Source organism: Odontomachus brunneus, unplaced genomic scaffold (assembly GCF_010583005.1).
Source record: "Odontomachus brunneus isolate Ranch 3 - 2012 unplaced genomic scaffold, Obru_v1 Obru_scaffold_233, whole genome shotgun sequence".
Taxonomy (NCBI): domain Eukaryota; kingdom Metazoa; phylum Arthropoda; class Insecta; order Hymenoptera; family Formicidae; genus Odontomachus; species Odontomachus brunneus.
In genome coordinates, this window is record NW_022639683.1 from 319,767 (window position 1) to 333,362 (window position 13,596).

Sequence of the window (13,596 nt, forward strand, 5' to 3'; positions counted from 1 at the left end):
GACAACTTTCCTTTCATGCAAGTGTCTTCGAAAATCAAAAATGATTCTTATCTGGTATTCAAATAATCTTTTAACGCGATAAAAATGAACGAAAACTGCAGTTCATTTTGTCTTATACCGATGGCGTAGAATAATTTTGTTGAGGTATATACTTCATGATTGGATGCAAGCTATCAGGTCGTTAGACCGTCGTGTCGATTATCAACGAGAAGTTAAGTCGTTAACGCGTGTACACGCGCGTGGTCGAGGTACGCCAATTCAAAACACGACGACCGACTGAAATTGTGCGCCAGGACGCTCGTCGTCGTCGCGTCGAATGCAGATCGAGCGAACAGACAAAGAAGCCCCGCTCGCTCACCCGCCAAGGTGAAAAAGAGAGAAACGATGAAAAAAGGGGGGACAGGAGGTGGCGGTGAGATGCGGCAGAGTGGAATCGTTGATTTATGCGCCTGATAAGAAGATGCGGAACAGTATCCGGCAGCCAAAGTCCGCCGTCATCTATCTTCGTTGTGTTCGCAACGCGGCGCGGCGCTTGCCGCGCACCGTTGTGGGAAGACGCCCGAACTTCCGCACGGCGCACGAGCTCAAGAATTTCCCGTGGGATATTTCGTAATTTAACGGGTGAAAGGGTGCCTCTCCCCGTTCCCCTCGCCGACACCGAAAGAGAGCATCCAGAGGACACGATGCGACGCGGCGCGCTGCGTCGCAACGTAGCGCGTCCCTTCGGCGCTGCATTCTCGGTGCACCGCGCGCGTTCGGTCTCGCGCCGAGTTTCCGGGTATTTGAATATTCCGTCTCTCGTCTCGTCTCGTCTCGTCGCGTCTCGTAGCGTCGCCGACGGGACAGGAACCGAGACTTCCGACGTGCGCGCAGATAACGCGATAAATAAAAGTGCGAGGCGTCTCTCGCGAAACGAATCGGAGATTCGAGACCCACGCGAAAATCGCCCACGTCTCATTGTGTAATTTTGATGCTATGTAATCTCTCATGATTAAGAGGCTGGTTAAAATTTCATTAGGCGAGGGTCAAATACATCGTCGTTAATCTCGACGGATCCACCAAGACAAACCCGCCGTACCTCTCCTCTCTTGAAATTCTTGGCACGCCAGTTTTACCTAGAACTCATCGCGTACATGCAATGTTTGTATTCCGAAATACGGACTTTGTATTCGCGAGCTGTTTAAGCATACCGCCGGCCAAGGAACGAATTTAATTAAAAGCCCTACGCGACGAGCGAGCGAGCGTGCGCCCCTAGGGTGAAAGGCTCTTACTTCATTAATGACGGCCCCTCCTTACGACGGAGCCGTCATTTAGCCGCCTGAAAGCATAGAACGGTTTCTCATTCTGTTTTCTCATTTTACGACACCCCAGTCGGCGGTGTTTTTTGCGAAACATTCTGCTCTTCGGAGAAAGAACGCAGAATTCTATGCAAATAATGGCGCTCTCTCTCTCTCTCTCTCTGCGCTTCTCTGTCTCTCTCTCTTTTTCTCTCCTTCTTTCTCTCTCTCTGTCTCGCTCTCGTTCTTGCGCCCACGATTGCAATATAACCCGGCGCGAAATACTTCCCGGGACCACAATTTACAAACGCGAAATGCCCCGACGTCTTCCCACGTAATGGATGGACTATTCCGCCGCTGTTACATATCATGCGAGTCGATAAACCGATTTTCTTCTACCATGGCCGAGCACACGACCCGTCAGTATGTGCTGGTAGACCTCGCGAAATTAAGGTGGTTAATTAACAGAGCTATGTTACGACGTGGAACACGATAAAATTCCCGCGAATGTAAATTTCCATTCGCGCAAAGTGCTGCATTTTTCAGCTCGTAGCGTCCAAAGTTACCGGGAACCTCGACGTTTCAGACGAGGATAAATGGACTCCGGATAGATCAAAGAATCTATCGTTGAAAAATTAAGATGGAGCGTTTGAGGAACGCCGCAGCGTTACAAGCGTGCACCCTTTAATTCTAATTAATGAGAACGAGCAGTCTTTGTTAACGAAGATTCGTGCGCGGCCGGACTTGCCGTAAATCAGAAATCGCTACCGTCTCGTAACGGCAAAATTATTATACGCCATACGACGCCGCGATTCGCATACGACGCCGTCTCTTCAAATCGATCGTTCATCGTCATTGACGGTGTCTCTCTATCTCTCTCTCTTTCTCTCTCTTCCCCTTATTTCCATCGATTGACCACCATAAAGACCTTCTTCACCAGGTCAAAGAGCGACGTTCGTCGTGCAATTAACGACGTGCAACCATTCGCCTAGCTCTCTCCCTCTTTCTTCCTTCCTCCCTTCCTCTCTCACTCCCTCTTTCTCTCTCTTTCTCTCTTAATCCGGGACTCCTACGCCTGAAGAGTGGACCTTCATTCGTCTTTAAATCAGTTCCAGGGTCCGCGGAAGCGTGCGAATGACAGGCTCAGCAGTTCGCCGAGCAAGCACAACTTTTTAGCCAGCCGCCACCGACGTCGTCGTCGTCGTCGTCGTGGTCGTTGATTCACCCCGTCCCGCCGCCGCCGACGCCCCAGGTCGATCTTCCCGCCAGCTCGCTAGTTTCCGCTCCGTTTTTTCTCTCTTTGTGCTTACCACCACCACCCATGTCTACTTTCTCCGTCTTTCTTTCTCTCTCTCTCCCTCCTTCCTTCCCTCTCTCTTCCCCTCTCTCTCTTTCTCTCTCTATATATATATTTTTACGTCTCATTTTCCAACGACGCGCGACAGGACGACGTTGGAAATTTTCCTTCAGTTCTCTCTTTCTCTACCTAGCTGTGAAACGAGAGATCGCCCGACGCTCGATGGCTTTCAGCTTTTAAGCCGGCCACCGGACCCGGTGTACACACAGGTTCTCGAGAGACCGGCGAGATTCCCCTTCTGTCGGCATCTCGCCGTCGTAGGAAACACGGGGCGGCATGTCAGAACCATAACCCGGGGCTGCGACACCCTACCTACCACCAGCCAGCGGCGACAAGTGAGCGCCAAATTGCTCTCGTTACTTTGTATTCGACGCGCCATGAATAACACCCGTTACCAAGCTCCGTGTCCCCGCGCGCGGCACCCACTCTCCAACTTTTGCAACGCGCTTCAACTTCTCGACGTGGCTTTGATCTCCGAGTCGGGGTGGCGCGTAACCGGTACGCTTTATTCCATCCTAGACACCGGCCGTCTTTACGTGCCGCGATCTATTATCGACAAAAACAGCCGTCTTTTCGCCGCGTCTGATTTCGTCTTGGGTCGTTATCATTAAATCTTGTCACGATCAGAATCGATTGGACCGTATTGAGTTGTACCAAATGCTTCCATTAAAATATCAGACATTTCTAATAAGAGTAAACCGATTTTTCGGCAATTATTCCCATAGCACAATCAAAGAAATTGATAATTATGCACGAAGAAAATATTATAGTTTTTTTTTCATATACGATCTTTCCATTATGTTTTTAGCAGTGCAGGAGTAAACAGATTAATAAGGTAATCCAAAGAATTACCAGATTACCCAGATTAATAGGGTAATCCAATAAGATCCATCTTGCTAAAAAAAAAAACATAGTAAATTTCGCTAGAAACGACAATTTCTTTAATAATGCATTTAAATGTGTTCCTGAAATATATAAATAGTACACGTATAACGAAAAGATTGTCAATTGCTGCAGAATGTCAATCTCTATTCCCCAGTTAAAAAATTCTATAATAATTTTTTAATGTAAAATTCTCTGCACAACGTTTTAGATTACAGAATTTTGATAAGATAAGAGATGAACAGGATAAATGGGTCGAGGCAATATTGTTTCGTGATTAATAAGGTAATCCAAAGATTAATAAGGTAATCCAAAGAATTACCAGATTACCCAGATTAATAGGGTAATCCAATAAGATCCATCTTGCTAAAAAAAAAACATAGTAAATTTCGCTAGAAACGACAATTTCTTTAATAATGCATTTAAATGTGTTCCTGAAATATATAAATAGTACACGTATAACGAAAAGATTGTCAATTGCTGCAGAATGTCAATCTCTATTCCCCAGTTAAAAAATTCTATAATAATTTTTTAATGTAAAATTCTCTGCACAACGTTTTAGATTACAGAATTTTGATAAGATAAGAGATGAACAGAGTAAATGGGTCGAGGCAATATTGTTTCGTGATTACTTTCAACCGAATCTTCCCCTCTGACAGAAATGTAATTTGGGAATTCAATCGACGAGATATTCAACGATTAGAATCTGCCGATGCGGATAATGGCCTGTCGCGGAATCGATCACAAATTCGCGGCATGGAATTTGCGGCTGGAAGGCCGCATGTGTCCAAGTATCTTGAATTTCTCCGGAATATTAATCCAACTGTGTAATATACGAACTGGGATCATTATTACGATGCGCCTCGCGCACGATCTATGTGGGATAGAACGGTGCGCTTTGATAATGCATCTATCTCCAGAGGCAACAGTTGGAACTTCACATCCGCTTAATCTCTCGCTATCATACGGAGATTACAACGGCGCAACTAGTCCACTGTCCGATTATATAACGCGACACACGACATATCTCGCGCTCAGAGAATTAGATTTATCGTGCTTTCGTATTCGTCGCACAAAGAATGCAGGACGCACCTGCACTTCGAGACACAGACAACGTAGAGAAGATAAAAGAAGAGAGAAAGAGAGAAAGAAAAGAAAAAAAGAATAGACACCGATTGATTAACAGAGATTGGCGAAGGATTTCAACTTCTCCCGCGCCATTTAATTTCTCCCGATTGCGATTCCCCAGGAGAGTGGATGGGAAATTCGCATCGCGGTCAACCAAAATCCACGGCCGGGAGTATCGAATAAAGTCATCAGCGAGATATCAAAGCGAGGGTGCGAGCGTAAAATTCAACACTGTCGAAGGATACCGTTTTATTCCTGGGGTCGCAGTCCCGGCTCGACAAAGCGGCCGTAACTCTCGAAACAGGATCGGTTATAATACGCGCGAAACACGCAACAAGCCCCCAATATCGGTAAAATCCGATATCAATCGTTTATCGAGGTATCGATCGGGCGTCAGAACGGCCAGAAATAATGACATCCGAAAGCCGCGACCGATTGGTATGCATAGAGGTAAAATCGGGAATCTCTCGCAGTATCTCTCCGGTTCCTCGCGTCCTCCTCCTCCCTGCCGCACTCCTGCTCATCGACCACTTCTCCCTTTCCCGCGTACCCCCGTCCCCTCCCCTTCATTTATTCATCTTACGACAGTCGATTCGATGCCGAGTTTATCACGCGCGCACGCTCGCCGTTGCTCAAGTGGATCGCGCTGGGTTTATCGGTGCGTTGCCGAAATACCGAAATCGAGCTGGCGCAGGTAGATAATGCGTTTAACGTACTCTCGCGGCATCCCCCTCCGAATTGCAGAGCCCGCTTCTACCCGTCCCTTCCGCTCCTCCTATCATTGATAAAGCGCGCGCGTGTGTGTGTGTGTGTGTGTATAAGCTCGCGGCGAGAACGCGCGAGCGGATAACCGTACGCGGCTATTTCACGGCAGTTGAACGCCTCGCGATCGAGCACCAGCGATCAATGTCGGGATAAATTTCGGCATTGCGGGCCCGTCCCGCGGGAGAGCAGCTGCGTGTAAAGTAACAATGGCGCGAACGACAGGAATCGACGATAATTGAAACGTCAATTGCGAGAGCCCGCGGAGGCGAATTCGCCCGCGGAATCTCGAGATCATTTTGCGTGCGCGCCACTACGGCGAACACGTTGACGCGTTCGTTTGTAATCTGCTGGTGAATCCCGAAAGCTCTCCATGTCTATTTCGTGCGTAAGAGAACGCACGCGTTTGCGTGGAATTTAATTTACTTCTAATTTACCCCTCACGCACCTCCCTTCTCCCTCGTAGGACGGAGACTCGACGCGCCGTCGAACTATCTCCGCGTGGTAGACGCCGACGAGGACCATCCGTTCGGGAATTTCCCCGGAAGAATACGCGCGAAGGCGAGAGAATCGCATCAGCAAAAATCCCGACAACGAGCTTGGAAAAATCGCGAACGGAAAACGCACAGTCACGACACAGCGCGTGTCGCGCGTCTACATGTTTGCGGAGGACGAACGGATGCGTGACTCTATCAGCATACCGGAACTTTCGTCGCACTTCCGTCGTGCCGCTATCGGTGAACTGACGTCTAGGGACATCTCGCGCGCGGCTTCCTCGGCGAAGTTTCGCTCGGCGCGTCTCCCGCGGGAATGACGATACCTCCGGATCTTCGTGGTTTCATAATTCACGCGCCATCGAGTCGAAACGGATATCTACCTCCCGTCCTTTTGCCGAAACGCGCACCTGTGCACAAGTCGTTGCACAACAGAGAGTGCACTTGCGGCAAGTGCCTCGCAGATTGGCCGAATGCGTTTCGTCAATCTCGCAAATCGCATCATTTGCATGACCCTCGATCTTCATATCGTGTGAAACATCACCCAAGGAAAGGATCTCTCTGCTTGCAAAGTTGCTATTTGCTGTAATCCTACGTTCTAAGCGACAACTTTTTTATCAAAAGAGTGTTCCTCTTGTAATGAAATGGTCTATTAATCGCAAATCTGCTGATTGTTTCTCCTTTTGAATCAAGAAAAATGTTTTCTTGAAGAATGCTCTCTTATTAGAAGAAATTTCCATTAAGAATAAGACCTGTATCACAAAGATAAATGGCGAAATTCCTTTAACTTTAACTTTGAGAATATTATACTTGGAATATTTTCTTTTTAGAAGAATCTCCTTAAAGAGCTTATATGAAAATAAAATCCTCTAGGATCAGAAGATTTCATCAAAGATGAGATTGTATTTTTTTAGTTGTTAACACATTGAGTGCCACGGTAATCAACATGATATATATCTCATTGAATTTAGTATAAGATATAATTAATTGCATTTAAAAAATAGCTCGGGTATAGCTAATAGAGAGTCAATGAAATGAAATAACACATGCATTTTAAATTGCATTTCCTTACCATATCTTTAATAATACAGTTATCAGTTAGATTTTTCTGCAGTCAATGGAAATCAACGCTCAATACGTTAATTTAACGATGAAGACAAATTACAGGTATTCATGAAAAAAATGAGTCAAGTCATAAAACATACCCGTCGAGTGGTGTGACGATTAATGGTGACCGACATTATGACACACATTGCGGTAAGTTACGTATAAAGTGTAATTAATTGTATTTGAAAAGCCGATAGCACGGCCAATAGAGAGCCAATGAAACGCGAGGCAAAAGATACATATGTCCCGAATTACATTTATTTACCGTGTCTTCGGAATAATTCATTAATCGCGGTCAAGCTTTTGTACGAAAATTAACGCGGCAGTCAATGTGTTAAATTAAATCACGAAAACGTCAAATTAAATTAAATTCGAGTCAGATTATTTTATAAGGACGTGGGAAGAAAGCACAAAGCGCGCCGGACAACTGTGTCCAAGCGTGTCGCTTTGATGCGTCGCTGTCACGGCACACCGGACGCTGCTCCTTGTTTCGCCTTCTACGATAATACTAGTCGCGTTTGCGCGAAAATAGGCAGACTCGCAAATTGCGTGACAAACGACGTACGAGCGCGAAGCGGCAAAAAGCGACGCGAGAAAAACGATGCGGGAAAAGACAAACACTCCTCTCCGCGGAGGCTGGGAAAGCCGGCTGTAAAAGCGGAGGAAAATAGAAGCGGCTGCGCGAGCCCGCCGTCGCGTTAGGACGTCGAAACTGCCGATACGTATATAGAGCAACCCCCGACGAGCCGCCGGGTAACCCGTTTGTTTTGAAACTCAACATGGACCGGCAGATGGAGAGCATCCGATAGAGGCAATAGAGGGGAGTCGTTCGGTCGATTCGGCCGGGCAATGATACGTAAAGGGCCCAGCGAGTTAACGCAGGCCAAAGAGAGAGAACGAGAGAGAGAGAGAGAGAGAGAGAGAGAGAGGAAGGAAGAAAGAGAGAGGCAGTCAGTTCCGGAAAAAAAGAAGGAAAGGAACCGGCGGAGGGCGATAAACGAGACGGAACGAGAGGCTGTAAAAGGGGAAGGAGAGATAGAGTCGGGGCGAGAGGAGAAACAGAGAGAGAGAGAGAGAGAGAGAGAGAAAGAGAGGAAAAAAGAAAGAAATACGCGCGCACACACTCTCTGGTCGCATGCACCGCGCTATTCGCCTGCTTCAAGCTTGCGTTCGAATGTATATGCATGTGTGTGTTTCTGTGCGTGTGTATATATATATGAGAGCGTGAGTATATGTGCGCATGGGTGTAAAATAGAGAATGTAGAGACAGTCATTGTGTAAGCACGAAGCCGGTGCAGCAACGTAATGCACTTAACGTTATCTACTCCCCTCTTCGGTCCGCAACTACTCGACGACTGTCACTCCATTTCTACCCACCCGCTCGTACGTCGCTTCCTCTCGCAAGCCCCTCGCAACCCCTATCGAGCAGCGCGTTGGGCGCTCTCCCCCCTTCATTCGCGGCGTCCCGCACACCCCCACTTCAGTCCATTCGCACCCGCACGCTTATATAAATGACGGGCGCTGGCCCGTTACGTGTCAGACGTGTGTCGATGCGCGTTGCAGTTGCAGACCGAGTGTGGTTTTACGCGGACGCACCTCTTCCGCGGAGGGAGAGGCTATCTCGTTTATTGTCACGATTATGATGCGAATTTGAGGATGATGCAACCCGTTCCACTCCTCCGTTCCGTCCCTCCTGTCCACTGAGAATGCAAATTAGTACGATACGTTTGGTGACTGCCGATATGTTTCGAAACTCGCGGGGAAGGAAGCGCATCGTTGTTTGCGATTACTTCTGACCGCTATTGAATTATGCAATTTTCGCCTTCGACGTTTTATTTCAACTGATTCAGCGAGACAACGAGATTGTTCAGTGTCATTCGGACAACAATAACCAACTCACGTAGTGTCATCAGATAGTGTTACCTCCTAATCCTCTTTTTGCAAACAATTATAAATTTATGCTTTACTACGCGTATTTTATTAAAGATAAAGGAAAAAAGCAATAATTTAGTAATAACAAAGTGACAATAATCATTGTGTATGTCCTAATCATATAACAGTGATTGAATTAACAGTGATTACCACTGCTCTTACAACGAACTAATATCTGTCTGGATCAATCCGCACCGGCAAGAGTAGCAACTTTCAAGTTGCTCCTCGACCCTAATTTTATTAATTACTGTGGATCTAGCCTGCCCCAGTTACAGAGGACATTAACCTTCTGATGCACTATTCAATTTGCGCCTTATCCAAAGTTCTACATAATAAACTTTAGGGCGATGGTTAAATTTTCATTTTGCTCTCGTCGATCCTAACACACTGAATACGAAGATAAATATTCCACCGACTTGAAAATCACTTTCCCTGCGATATACAAATTCATTACTCCCTTTGCCGTGAAACCGTTAGGATTTCACGTTGAACTCGATTCTCTCGCCGCGTTGTCTAAGAATTCTTTCGTTCAAATTCACGCGTTGTTAAAACGTTAACTGTCGCATTGATTTCTGTTCATTGTGTATGAAGTGTACAATGTGAAGTACATAAAATATACAGGATAGCTGACATTTATTGATGTCATCCGTTGTATGCAAGTTGAATTCATCGAACTGAACAAAAAATTACTCCATTTCGTAAGCAATCATATAAAATTTTGAATTATTGATTAAAGTAGATTGATGAATGATAACACGTGATATCGTGGATGAGCTGTAATCACACAATCATGTACCAATTTTTTTTAATTAACCAATTTTCTTTAATAACCAAAAATCTAGACGTAGGCATTTGCAAAATAGTACCGGACTTTTTTGATTCAGTTTAACCTAAATCCACAAGCAGATATCGCCATCATCCACCATATTACGTGTCATCATTCACCAATCTTTTTCAATTAGAAATATTATATTGTTGTTTTCAAAGTAGTAGAAAAATGTGTTCAGTTTGATAAGTTCTATTTGCATATAACGAGTGTGTTAATAATTTTCATATACTCTGTATAGTCTCAAGTCTAGTCTAGTATGAAATGTTGTAATTTTTACCACAATATTTTCTCCGTGCACTAAAGCGTAGCCAATGATTTCACTGCCAAAGACACGATGAATAAATGCAACTCAAGACAGATGTATCTTTCGCCCCGTTTTATTCCCTCTCCATTGACTACACGACTGATTGTTCAAATGCAATGAATTGAGTTGAAAATGTTGGTTTAAATTTGAAGTGTGTGAAGTGTGCAAAGACACGCACGCAAGTAGGAAAGAAAAACTGTCCACGGAAACGATTCGACGGCGCATATCGGCGGGTCAACATTGAAAGTTCGGCTGCGAAGTTTAAGCGTGGACGCGCAACGCAGCCATTGTTGTCGGTGTCCCCGCTGGCGAATTTATGCGCTCGTGTATATACGCCGCACTTACGCCGTGCCATAAACCAACTCGACCGCCGCGTAATGCCTACTCCAAGCCTTTAATACGCGATCGGGGAATAAAGGGAGTTAGCATAACGCGCGCCGGTGCAATCAAAGGTACGCCGGTAATCAACGTTTCGGGGTCGCATTTAGATGCAGCGGCGCGGCCGCATCGGTTGCATCGCAATAGATTCACCCGCTCGCGCGAATGTCGGTCGTGATCGAACGAGCAGGCGCGAGGCGGCGCGGAGAGAGGTGTCCTTAAAAATGCGCTGCGAGATTTGCGATTCATGGAACGCACCCCCGCGGGATATATAACGAACGGGGCGACGGTGCGCGATCGGCGCAAATATCACGTATGAAATCCCGCGGCGGGAGTACAACAAAAAAGCGGGAAAGGAAGATATCCCCGGCGCGTTAAATAGAGGAGCGTGAAGCGCGCGAATCAATGCGCCGCAGCGAGCGAGGCCGACTTGGGACTTGCGTAATTAGGATCATTCCGTGATTGTGCGGCCCTCAATTTGCGTGAAATCGCACGACTACTGTCTGCGGAATTAGGCGGATAGGCGAATTAGGTACGAAAATAGCGTCATCCAACAGAGCGCGAAAACGCCGGAGAACCGTAATAGCCCGTGGCGCACCCTTTAACGTCGCGAAGAAAGACGGAGATTTGTCGCGATGCAAGTCGCAATGGCCGCTTTGTTACAGAGTGAAGTGGAGAAACAAGTGGCAGCCGTATTATATCTCGGGAGTAAGTGGAAGCAGTCACGTTACAATTAGCCGACGAGAGAATAAGTGACCACTTGTGGTCGGACGAGCCATGGATAAGTAGAAAAAGCCGCGTTATGGTCAGACAGGAAGTTCTGAGTATGATTATTATTAGTTAAGTATTATTTTTATATTATCATTATCATTATTATAATTATTAGTATCGATACTTTTTCTACTTAATAAAGAAGCGTTGGTATTAATAATAATATTTAATAATAATAATAATATCAGCATCACTCTTTTTACCAATTGTTTCCGATCATGTAATATTTCATTATCATAATAAATTACTGTGCGTTTTAAATATAACGGTAACAATAATAATTTTCCTCGAAAAATACCACTGCAAACAAAATTTCTATACAACAATTATTTACACAATCCTTCGAGAATTATTGTACGACTCCGTAATTAATAAAATAATTCGTTGCACTCGTTGCGTTTTCTTATCTTTGCATAATTAATCGAAACTGTAAGCACGACACAACTTCGTGTGCAAACAAAAGAAGTCGACGAATAAAACAAGAATCAACTTTGCTCCCTGTAGTATCCACCCGGCATACGCAAGCTGTACACCGCGACGTAATTAAGGAAAATGTTGGCTAGTCCGGGCTTTTCATTGTACCCTGGAGGTATTTTTCTTGGAGATTTTCATTGTAGCTTGATCCATCCCGGTAGAAAGAGCAAGATAATGCAACGAAGGCATTATTAACATTTTTGCAGCGCCCGAGGGATGCATCAATGCTGATATCCAGCGCGCTCCATTTGAGCATTTATAAGAATACGAAGTTATGGCGCATACATCACGCGATAAGGATCGGCTCGAAAAGTCCGCGAAACCGTTTCCCTCACTTTTATTCAAATGACGGATATCTGGACCGATCGGTCAGTCGGATTTCAAATAGCGCTATCGGTGATATCGCAATCACGTATGGAACAGAAAACTAGCAAATCTCGAGAAACGTCGGAATACATATCGTTCTTTCTCTTTTTTTTTTTAATAAACTCAGTAATGTAATCGATACATTGTGTAATTTGCCAATGAAGCGGGAAAAGTTTTTGCCACCTGATATTTAGAAAACCATTCCCAGTTTCTGCTCAGCCAAACCGGCAGGGAATACCCGGCGTCACCGCGCAGTATGCTCTCCCGCTATCGAAACATCTAAACGACGTCACAGTGTACGCTTTGTGCGACAAGAAAAATCGCGCTGGCCAGGGGCGAGCGAAATAAATTCAACGCGACGCGACCAATCGGCCGCGACGAAAAAGCGAATGAAGAGATTCGCTCGCACGAGCAGAGACGCGAGCGGTAAATTGCTCTCTCTCTCTCTCTCTCTCTCTCTCGCTCTCTCGGTCAGTTCGCGGCGATAATTCACGCGAGAGTGACTCGCGCGCGAGGCGCGTCGCGGTCCGTTAATAAATAACCGCGTGCAAGAGTCGACGGCTTTCGACGGATCGAATGTCGTCCTCGTCCTCGCACATCCTCCCTCTCTCTCTCCTCCGCTGCGCCGTTGTCGTCGTCGTCGTCGTCGTCGTCGTCGTCGTCAATAACGAGTTATCGAGCCCATTGTCCGGCGAAAATTATCTCGGTGAGCGATAGTCGATGGCGCGATGTGAACGGAGAAGGCGGACGCGCGAAACAGTTGGCGGCGCACGAGAGAGAGAGAGAGGATGCGCGGGGGAGGACGGCCGGTTATCACCTCGTCGACACGGTTATAATTGTCACCGTTATCGTTATTGCGTCACATAACCTAATTGCCATGCGGCGCAGCCGTCGGCCCTTATCCCGGCGACGATTAACATCGGCGACACGACCGGGAACACGCCGTTCATCCATATGCAGGTAACGCCGGTAACGGATCCCGCGCGGAATCCGCGTATCGCGAATAAATTTGTTGGTGCTAATTCGTGGCGGCGGCGGCGGCGGCGGCAGCGGCGGCGACAGCGACGGCAGCGGCGGAGGCGCATGGCCGGGACGATATCGACGATTATAAATTATATTATTCCGTTGTAAACGCGCGCAGTTACAGCAAACGGTGCGAGCGATTGTCCCGGGTGGAAATTGCACACCGGTTGTCGACGAAATTGCAACGCGGTCGATGCCTTTTCAATGCGCGCACACGTGCGCGAGAAAGAAAAGCGCATCTGGCAACGTTGACTTCATAATAGCGCGGAGCCGCCTCGAGCGCTCGCGTTTTCGGATATTCGGTGTAATTGATACTTTGGAGGAATAAAAAGAAAAAAATAGCATCCGATTATACCGATTATTATTGCACAACTGTGAACACGTCCGACGTCAACGACAGATGCGAAATTTGCAATGCGTACTGCAAATAAAACCCGCTGCCTCCAATTCGCACGATCTCGCGCGTAAAAAACAACAAGCGTCCGAGGGAAAGCGCCACGAACACGCGCAAG

At 46.5% G+C, this 13,596-nt stretch overlaps 1 protein-coding gene across 1 annotated transcript in view; it reads right to left on the bottom strand.

Moving 5' to 3' along the window:
- Positions 1 to 13,596, bottom strand: part of LOC116852523 — a 301,076-nt gene that overhangs the window by 253,608 nt on the left and 33,872 nt on the right. The gene's annotated exons all lie outside the window — the stretch shown is intronic.